The 10,221-nt window shown below is 35.0% G+C and overlaps 1 pseudogene; it reads right to left on the bottom strand.

The window, feature by feature from the left end:
• Window positions 1–8,767: 8,767 nt before the first annotated feature.
• On the bottom strand, window positions 8,768–9,530 carry LOC113345831 (annotated as a pseudogene).
• Window positions 9,531–10,221: the final 691 nt, after the last annotated feature.

Below are 10,221 nucleotides of genomic sequence, written 5' to 3'. Positions count from 1 at the left end.
TAGTAGAAAATCATACTATTACACCCCTTAGATGATCTATATAACAAATTAGGAAATCATGATGAAGAACATTTAAAAGAATTTTATTAAGTTTAGAAATTAATACAGTGAAAGAAGATAAAACCCTAACTTGGAAAGCAAATAACTTTCTCTCTCTTAAATTTCTACCTCAACTCTCCAAAAAGATCTCTCCTTCAACACAGTGGTAGTTGATTCTATATATAGGAGTTTTACATAGTGAAGGACAGCTAATAAAACCCTTATTTTCGGATCTGACGTGCGATGTTCTCGCACGCTTATGTTGGGTCTTCTAGCACCGCTTCCGAACTTTATTCGTGACTTTATGACGTCATCAGCTCCGTCATCTGGGGTATGCTATGTGCGAGTGAGTTCGCCCCTTTATAATGCTACTACTTCCCGTAATAACTGTATGTGCGATATTTTACCCCTACATGATGCTTATAAAACGAGAAGGTGGTGCGAATCCATTGAGTACTAATGACTCCCACTGCTACTAAGCGTCCATCTAGGTGATCATCAGACGGTAGTAGTAATTCTGCTGTCAACAAAGAGCGCTTCCCAACAAGTAATGGAAACCTGGCCTGGTAGTATTTTTCAGCCGCGACAAGTGGGAATCAATAATTTTCCGATCTTCATGACTAAAAGACTGCCAACGTTTGCATACTCACTTGATATCTACAGAAATATCTCGAAAGGAGAACCTTGTCATGACAAGATACTTCTTGTTTCTCATCCTCCTCTTCTTCCACTGCCTCACAACAGTTCTGATGCACCTCTTCCTCTTTATCTGCATCTTTCGTTTGGCGATCTTTATTTCTTTCCTTAGATAGCTTCAATCAAGTCGATTTTCTAAATTTTACAATTGGTAAGTTCCACCTAAGCAGATTATAAAAATTTGACGTGCCTAGCCGTTTTTCAGATTTTTATAATCGGTTAGTTGGACCCAGCCAGTGAAGGGTTTTTAAATTTAAGAAAAAAATATTGTGAACGTCCATAAGACCTACACCGTGTTTGTTTACTCCTGACTCATCTGAGTCGTCTGGGAGTTTTAAGGTATAAAATGACCATCCTTAACTTTTGTATATGATCTTTTTACAACTTAACGTCATCCCGAACAGAAACACAAATTTGAAATTCAATAAACTGTACTATATATACTTTCGGTACTAACTACTACAACTCAAGAACTCTTTCCAGAAATGGTAACTAAATTCCTTTAGGAAATCCAGTTAATCCCGTCTCATATCATGGCTGCTTCATTTTATGCTCTCATTCTGTTCGGTCTTTATCTTTTCGGGCTCCTCCTGAAGTATAAACAAAAAGAAATAAACAAAAATAATAAGCATGGAAACATCACCAATAGAAAAAAAAAAAAGACGAACCTCCCCAACTACACCTGGTACCATTGTACGGGAGAGTACCATTACTTAGACTTGGTAATCGTTGACTCACCTAGTCCAATATACTAAAAAAAAATGCATGTGTGTTAAATAACAGACATCTAGCTGGATTAAGATTACTTATCAATCAAAACACAACAAATTCTTTAAGCTATTTGAAATACTCTGGGCAGTCTTTAAACTACAAAACTAATAGGACTAACTCTCTAAGACATATCCAAGCAATATATCTATGAACATGTTATTAAAACCCATATGTGTAGTTAAAATTCACACATGCAATCGACGTTATTTGTTCCACGATGGTTGAAACCTATCAGCATTACCACTAAAGTGAGTCAGAATAACTGGAAAACACAATTATTCTGCATAAAAGACCCTAATAGAAACGGAAAATGGGTCATTTGTCCAAATATTTTTAAATCACGGTTCAAATGGACGAGTAAAAAAATAGTTTGGGTGAAATGGCCAAAAAAATAGTAAGGATGAAACTGATTTCATAATAGCTTAAATTTAAAAAATAGCAAGGATGAAACTGGATACATCCTGTGTAAATTAAAAATAAGAAAAAATATTTGAAAATGGGCACGATGAAACTGGTTACATCCTGCCTATTTTTACATTTGTGTCCATTTAAACAGTATCAAAATCTAACTGTCCATTTCTCCCAGAAATTGTTGATTTTGGTCTTTTTAACCAATTTTGTGTAATAGAAATGGAGAATGCCAGCTTACCCAGCCCCTAACATACAAATAGTTGGCCGCGTAGAGCGTAGTCACTCTTATTTCTAACTGATATTTGATGCAGAAAAACTAACCCAGTTTGGTTAGGAGTGATTTGTTATATGTTTTTTTACGAAGATATCAAATCCTGTCTCTCCCTTAATCTCGGATATCTATAGCGATGCTTTAAAATACTTACATGAAGTTATTTAACTAAAAGATCACATGAAGTAATTTGAAACCAGCAGCCACATAATACTCACTGCTAGGTTTTTCAGCTCAAAAATCAAGTATAAACCTTCGGGTGATTGCAACCAATGAAGATCAAAGTTATAAGACTCAAAATGTATAAATTGAAGCCGTATGAATAGAACTATTTAAGAAAATTATCAATCATTCTTACTTGAGTTTCTTCATGATACATGAGATAAGGTTTCCTTTCATTCTATTTTTATTCCCAATGTTGTTTATTGTTGCCGACAGAACAGTTGCCTTGGAGAAAGAAAAAAGACAATCAATTGGGGGACAATCAAAAGAAAGGGAAGCTAAGATACATACCATCAGTTCTGCTGCATTATATCCTTGTCGGAGAATAAGGTATTAGGCCATACATAACGGACTCTGCAGTTCTCCTGAAAATCTGGAGTCCTTTAAAAACTGATAAACCATTCACCAAGATGTTTGTTTACCCTTGATAACAAGACATTTTCCAGCTTATGAATTTATAGTAGAATGTTCGATTAATATGGCAATACAACTACAAAAATCAACAAACTGTGATCTCCATAGCTTTCCATCTCAATTGCGTCGGACCCAAAAGCATATATATAGTCATATGGGCTTATGCAAAAACAGTAAAAGAAATAAATACTTAACAATGGCTATCTTAGAATGAACATCATTTCTTCAAGGAAAATTACAAACATTTTCACATCTCTATGCCATCAAGAAGAGCAAAAAGAAAACAAAGAAATTAACTGTCCACTTGTAGAAACATGAAAATTGCAGACCTGTTTTCTTTATGGATGGCAATCCATTTTCGAGCTTTGTATCACATTCTCCGAACTTTACTTATACTTACATTGTTTGTTGGAATTCCTGAATGCAGAAACCAACTATATTTACTATATACATCATATTGGTTTACGACATCAATATCATGCCATGGCATCTATCCAATGGTTCCTAAACAAAACTATGAAGTCACATTCTGATATATCAACAAAGCTAATTCTCAGACTGAAATGTAAAGAAAACCTATCACAAAGAAAACTATATTGCCTACAATTAATTTATGCTTCAGAAAGTCCTTCTCCAACCCCAGCATCACTAAAGCCACCACTATTAGAGGGTATTGCAAAGAGCCATTGGAAGCTGTACTAAGTTTTATAAAGTGAAGGGAGCCATCATTATTTCATCCTCAACTCCCAGCAACAAAGAACTCCTGCTATGCAATCTGTCAATAGACATCATAACAAATCATTATTAATTAGGGAAAAAATAAAATCCCTAAGCCCACACAATCATAAAATTAGGACAGAAACAAAATTCTGGTAGAAAAGAAAAGTAATTGGATTGATTTTTGACATACTCAGTGATGAATATTCCAATCGAAGTGAATTCCTTGAAGGATTAATCAAGATGTATCATGGAAAACACAGATATATAAGAATACAAAATGAATAATGATTAGAACCATCATAATCTATGTTGTAAAAGGCGAGCGCTTTTGGAAAACACAGGTATTATGATTAATCAAGATGTATCATAATACCTGGTATTGGTTTGAACTGGTAGACCCTCATCTGCAGAATCAAAACACAACCAATTAATTCATTAAAATAGAAGAATCAAGAAGCGGATCGAAATCCCGTGATGATTACTGTGAAATTCAAACAAAAGAGACAAAATATTTTCCAGAGAGTAAGATAATAACACTGAAACGTCGATGTTGCACTTTGGATTCTCTATATACCTACACATAGCGTCGAAAATGGAGGAGAAGAAAGAGCGAGTGAGGAATAGGAGGATGCGGTGGAAAAGAAAGGAGGAATAAGTATTTAGGGTTTCTTTAAAAGCTTTTTGACCACAGTCACGGGTCACCCACACACAACCCATGGGAAACATAATCGAAAAAAAGAGAGTCAGACAATTTTTATTGGTCTAAATTAATTTGGTGAGGCCAGAAACTTTAGGAAGAGAGTTTGATTTAGCTTTTAACCATAATAGAAAAAAATCACCTGAAATCATATTATTAATAGGGTTTAGTTTTTGGTTGATTTAATTGGCTTGAAAGCCTTGAATGACTCAGCATTGACTCGACACTTTAGTTTGAGTCAAATACGATCTGACTCGGATAAAAGGAAATAAGATGTTCCTTACTTATGAGAGCTCTTTAATGGGAATAGACTTTAGTTTGATTTACTATACCTCATCTAATATTTCCAAAGCATGTTGGACCTTTTGCAACCATTTTTACCCATTCATTTTCCACGGTAGACTTTTCACATTTTTCTTTGGTCAAAGTGTCCTCTTAGAATCCCGTTAACCAGTCAACATAAGTCCAATTGACTAGTCAATATTTTGAACGCACTATCAGTGCACTTAAGAAATTGTTCTTCTTGCATTTATCATGAAATCATGTACTCATCATCTCAGGGATATATGGGGTATGTTTTTGGTTATATTTGGCCTTGTTGGTCATTTTTTCATGTTTTGGAATTGACTAAGAGTCTAGGAGACGCGAAATTTCACCTTTTTCTAAGTCCTAATGTCGCAAATATATTAACTCATGAAACCAAGCCGTTGAGTTTTATATTTTTGAATCAATTGAGTTTGATCTAATTCAAAAAACAAACACGTCGAATTAAATCTAGATAAGTCAAGTGATTTTAGTCAAATCTGCATGGGTCAATTCAAAAAGTAAGACACAAACATTCCATGTCTAATCTTGCTCAGGTCCTAGTTTTTGGTTATGATTGAACTTCTTCTTGGTTTGACCATAATGTGCGAGCTAGACCTAATAACACTAATCAGCTTTATACTTGTTGTTTTGTTATGTGGGAAATATGGAAATACAGATGCTCTGTGGTGTTTGATAATGTGCAGGTAAATTCTGATGCTATGATGAGAAATGTGAGACATTACATGTCTGAATGGAAAAGAGTACAAACAAATGTTCAACAGACAGCAAGAAGTGTGAATATGTCACACCCACCAGTCTGGGAAAAGCCTGATCCTGACGTTTTTAGGCTAAATTTTGATGCTGCTTACTATAAATCTAATAAAAAAGCAGGATTGGGTCTAATATCTAGAAATGTGGCAGGTATCTCCAATGGAGCTAGAAGTGCTCCAGAAAAAATACTAGGACCTGAGCAAGCAGAGGCGTTAGCATCTCTAGAGGAAATCAGATGGGAAGATATGCAAAGGGTCTACATAAAATCCAGCTGGAAGGAGATAGCCAAAGAGTCATTAAAGCTTTAAATGAAAAGGAAGGAGAAGTTCACTGGTTAAACAATAGTATTATCAAAGACTGTCAGCATTATTTAAATACATTTGAACACTGCTCATGTAATTATGCTCATAGAGAAGCAAACACAATAGCCGATTTTATAACTAAGCATGCTTTATCTATACTAACCATTGAAAAATGGCAAGATGTAATGCGTTCTTGGCTGGAATGAGCAACAGCTGATGACATGGTGTCTATGTAAGCTCTTAATTCATACATAAAATCCTCCATAGAAGAATGGCAAGATGTAATGCGTTCCTGGCTGGAATGAGCAATTAGATGATGACATGGTGTCTATATAAGCTTTTAATTCATACATAAAATCCTCCTTTCGTGCTAAAAAAAAGAAGACTCTTATCTCTTGTTTGACTTGGTAATACATTAATTTCTAGATAACTGATTACATAATTATGTTGATAAACTGCGTAAGGTCATCACTGCCATGTTGGCTCACTGCACCTTATACCCTGTCAACTACCCCAATTCAAGTGTAAAAACACTCATCAAAAAATATTAAAGAAAACCTAATAAGTCTATGTAGGTAGCGATATGAAACCTATGAACAAGTGTTATATCTCTGTTAACCCGTCACTAGACTTTAATGATATAAATTACTTATGGTGTAAAATACCTATATATTCCTTGTTATGAGATCATGACTTCAATATATTGGTGAAGGTTTTTAATGTTATGCTCGTTCAAAAGTTACTGAAAATGGTGTAACCTCTGCGGTGAATATGAATTAAAATTAGTGCAGCAAAACAGAATTCTAATGGATTGAATGCTATGATAAACTTCGTAAGCCAAGATCTTCAACGTCATGTGTCTACAACATATAAAACTTCCAAAGATGCTTGGCATTTTCTGAAAACGGTAATCGAATGGAATAGCTCAGAAAAATAAAAAAGAAGCACCGCTTCAAAACTAAACTCTTGACTTGAAAAACCTTTAAATGGCTGACGAAAATTTGTTTAAGCTCCCTCAAATAATGTATCCTCTCATTCGCTGCTTAGATGATTATCTAGTCTTATACTTGATATTAAAACTTGGTTTTTAACAAGAACTGGTAAAAAATGGTAACTTAATATTTTCATGATTTTCAGAGAATTTGACATCATAGAAAAAATAAACTCGTAACCAAATTGAATGTTGTTGCCAGAGTAGAGTATATTTCGCTTAATTCTGACCTAGTTTCCTTTAAGTTGAATTTACATGCCGAAAATGAACTTCAATGGAGGCTATCTAAGAAAGGAATTTTTTCAGTCAAGTCACTTTATGATAATCTTTCTATTGATGATGACTCTGTGACTTAATGACTCGATCTTTACTCATATTTGGAGGCTCAAATGTCCTCCTAAAATTTGTTTCTTTCTCTGGCTTATAGCTCACAAGAAACTGCCTACAAGGGATTTTATTTTGAGAATAGGAATTGAAGTTCCATAAGTTTGTTTGTTCTGCAATGAGTCAAAATCTACTTCTCATTTGCTTCTTCACTGCAAATTTGCAAGAAATATGAGGGATATTTTCCTTGAGAAGTTGCACTGGTTCTTCTTGATCTATGCCTATGAATGCACCTACAGTTTTGCATTCCTGGAAACTTATTCTACATGCTAAAGCTAACGCTGCAATGTGGGATATGATTCCTGCAGCCATTTTCTGGAGCATCCGGAAACAAAGAAATGCAAGAGTGTTCTCATACACCATTAGCAATGAAACATTAGTTGTGAAGAAGAAAATTTACTATATTTGCTCATGGGTTCTTGCAGTCAATGATTTCAACATGGTTAGATCTTCTGATGCAACGAATAATTGGAATTTACTTTGATCCTCATTAAAGCTGGCATCCTGTTTCGGTTTTTCTTCTCTTTTTTTCTTCTCCTCTTGTAACTTTGTTTATGGTGGTATAATTCTTTTATCACAAAATTGGTCAATTAACCCAATAATGACAATTCCAGGGTGAAAAAGACATGTAAAATTTGATAATATTTAAATGCACGAGAATGTAAAGTCATTCAGGATGTAAACAGTTTCATCCTACCCATTATCAAATACTTTTTCTTATTTTTAATTGACACTAAGATGCATCCAGTTTCACCCTTGTTATTTTTTAAGTTTAAACCACGATGAATCCATATTCATTCTTGCTATTTTTTGGTATCTATTTCACTCATACTAATTTTACTTGTCCAGGACCATGTTTTAAAAATATTTGGACAATTGACCCAATTTCCCTTCTTTTATACCCCTCTATTTTAATAATCAACTCCTTTCTTTATCTACCAAAAAGAAAAACATTTTGTGCCGCCGATTGTTATGAAACCGGCCCTGTAAAATAAAAAAACACCTGCTGATTGTTATTGTTCATTGTAAGTGAAGAACGCGCAAAAAATCTGCAGATCTTCTATATTCTACTGCCAATTAAAGAGTAATCGTCATCTTGTCCACTTTTATACCGATTGTTCAAGAATGACCCAGAATCCGCAGGCAATTCACGTCCACTTTGCCTGGCGGCAGTGGCTGAGCCAGTTAAGAACAAGGGTGTTGCACATCATGCCCAACTGGTTCCCAAGTCTAAATTATTACTAAATCTTAAGATCCGGGCCCAATCTTCCTTAGTTGAACCCCTAAAGAATATTCTTGCTTCACCTTAGTTTAAAGTCCGGCTCCGCCCCTTCCTGGCGGATGGGATTCTCCAACCCCACCCCCTCTGTACTGGATTTTTTTCAGACAACTCATTTCGATGATTCTATAAAGTCAGATGTCGGATTTTTTTTAATGTAAGGAATCACAAGAGGTTTTTGAAAAACCCCTTGGAGGTTTTTGGATCCAACCTCACACCCTATAATCCAGCCTCACGCCCTATGAGATTATGAAAATCTACATCCAGTTACTTTACTACTGTAACAATGAGGCGCACGAAAATTAAATAGCTCTATTAAGCATGGAAAATTCGGGGTCGATATATATCCTAACAATTCAAAAGATAGGCTTAGATAATTTATTCATATGCCGCAACTATTATGAACCAAACCACACATACATGCAAGTAACAACCATAATTAAGTAGGGAACAGATTTTTTTAGCAAGTCCATATTTATATATAGTTTTCATTACCACACACACACGGTATGCAGGACATGGACATTTGTAGTTACTTTTATATTGGTCGAGATATCCATCGATCATCTAATCAGAAGCGATGAGGTGAGAGTTCAAGTCTTCGATGACCTGTTGGAAGAAAGCTAGATAAGGAACAGGAACTGGAGAATCCTCATTAAGCTTCTCATAATCTATAGTCCACTTCACAATGCTTCAATGTCCATTAGCCTATGGATTAACTGTAAGAGTTGCATCAAACTTCTTGTAATCATTCGTCAAGTCTCCTCCTACTACCATATGATGTATGGTCCTTGTTTCATCGTCGTAAGTCGTTTTCTCTTTGACAATCAGTGATTTACCCTCTGTATGCACACTCACATAAGATAACCGTAAATCATGTTTAAGCTCACGCACATATGATATGAGAGATAAAGAATTAATATAGCACAAATTTTATGTATTGATTAATTATGATATGTGCATACCATGCTCATAACCCCATTCCTTGACACAACCGGAAGTAATTCCATGTCCCTCAACAACTTTGACGCTTGTGTAAAGATGAGGTATTGCTTTCGGAACATCTTCATGGTGCTTAAATATTTTGTAATACTTGTCTGCGTTGCAGTGAACCTCCGATTCAGTTACAAGTCTCCCAACTAGACCTGAAACAGTATGGTGATGAGCCATTTGTGATAGTTGATCGTAATTGTTTCTTCAGCTAGGTATTAATATAATGTTTTGAATCTGATGCATCTGATTTTGTTATTTGAATGAGTTTATATAGAACCCACCAGCAAGCTATACAGGAATGAATTGATTAAAGGGTGGTGACTCAATAATGAGCTAAATTTACTATTTTTGGCGACAATCATTAACCGTCTGTTTAAAGATGAAGAGATATTGAGACAAGAAAAGATTTTGTGAGACTGTAGTTATTTTTTTTTTTGATCAGCAAAAATAGATAATTATATTGATAAGTAATAAAGAATAATACAATTGAGAACCCAAACACCACAAACAAATGAACAATCCTCAGTGAAATCCATTACAAGCACTCAACTCTTCACTCTCTTACTAGTTCCTCCCATCTAAGAGCAAGGTCTTCAAAGTGTACTCCATCTAACACTCCCGTTGGCTGAGCCCAATATAGAATATCGGCTTTGATTTCCAGAATGAGATTATATACAAGGATTTCCTTATCATTAAAAGTTCTTTGGTTCCTCTCCTTCCAAATTCCCCAACAAATAGCAAATGGAAGCACGTTCCATATAAAATTTCCTTTTCTTGTGAAGACTCTAGTTTTTGTTTCAAGAAATACCATGCTAATATCTCTTCCCTGAACCCAATCCACTCCGAATGCTTTGTAGAAATATCTCCACACTTCGGTTGCCTCAGTACAATGCAAGAATAAATGATTAATAGATTCTTCCTCCATTTTACACATGTTGCATCTATTTACCAAGC

This window comes from Papaver somniferum, unplaced genomic scaffold, assembly GCF_003573695.1.
Source record: "Papaver somniferum cultivar HN1 unplaced genomic scaffold, ASM357369v1 unplaced-scaffold_84, whole genome shotgun sequence".
Lineage (NCBI taxonomy): Eukaryota > Viridiplantae > Streptophyta > Magnoliopsida > Ranunculales > Papaveraceae > Papaver > Papaver somniferum.
This window is presented reverse-complemented; position numbering and strand designations above follow the sequence as displayed.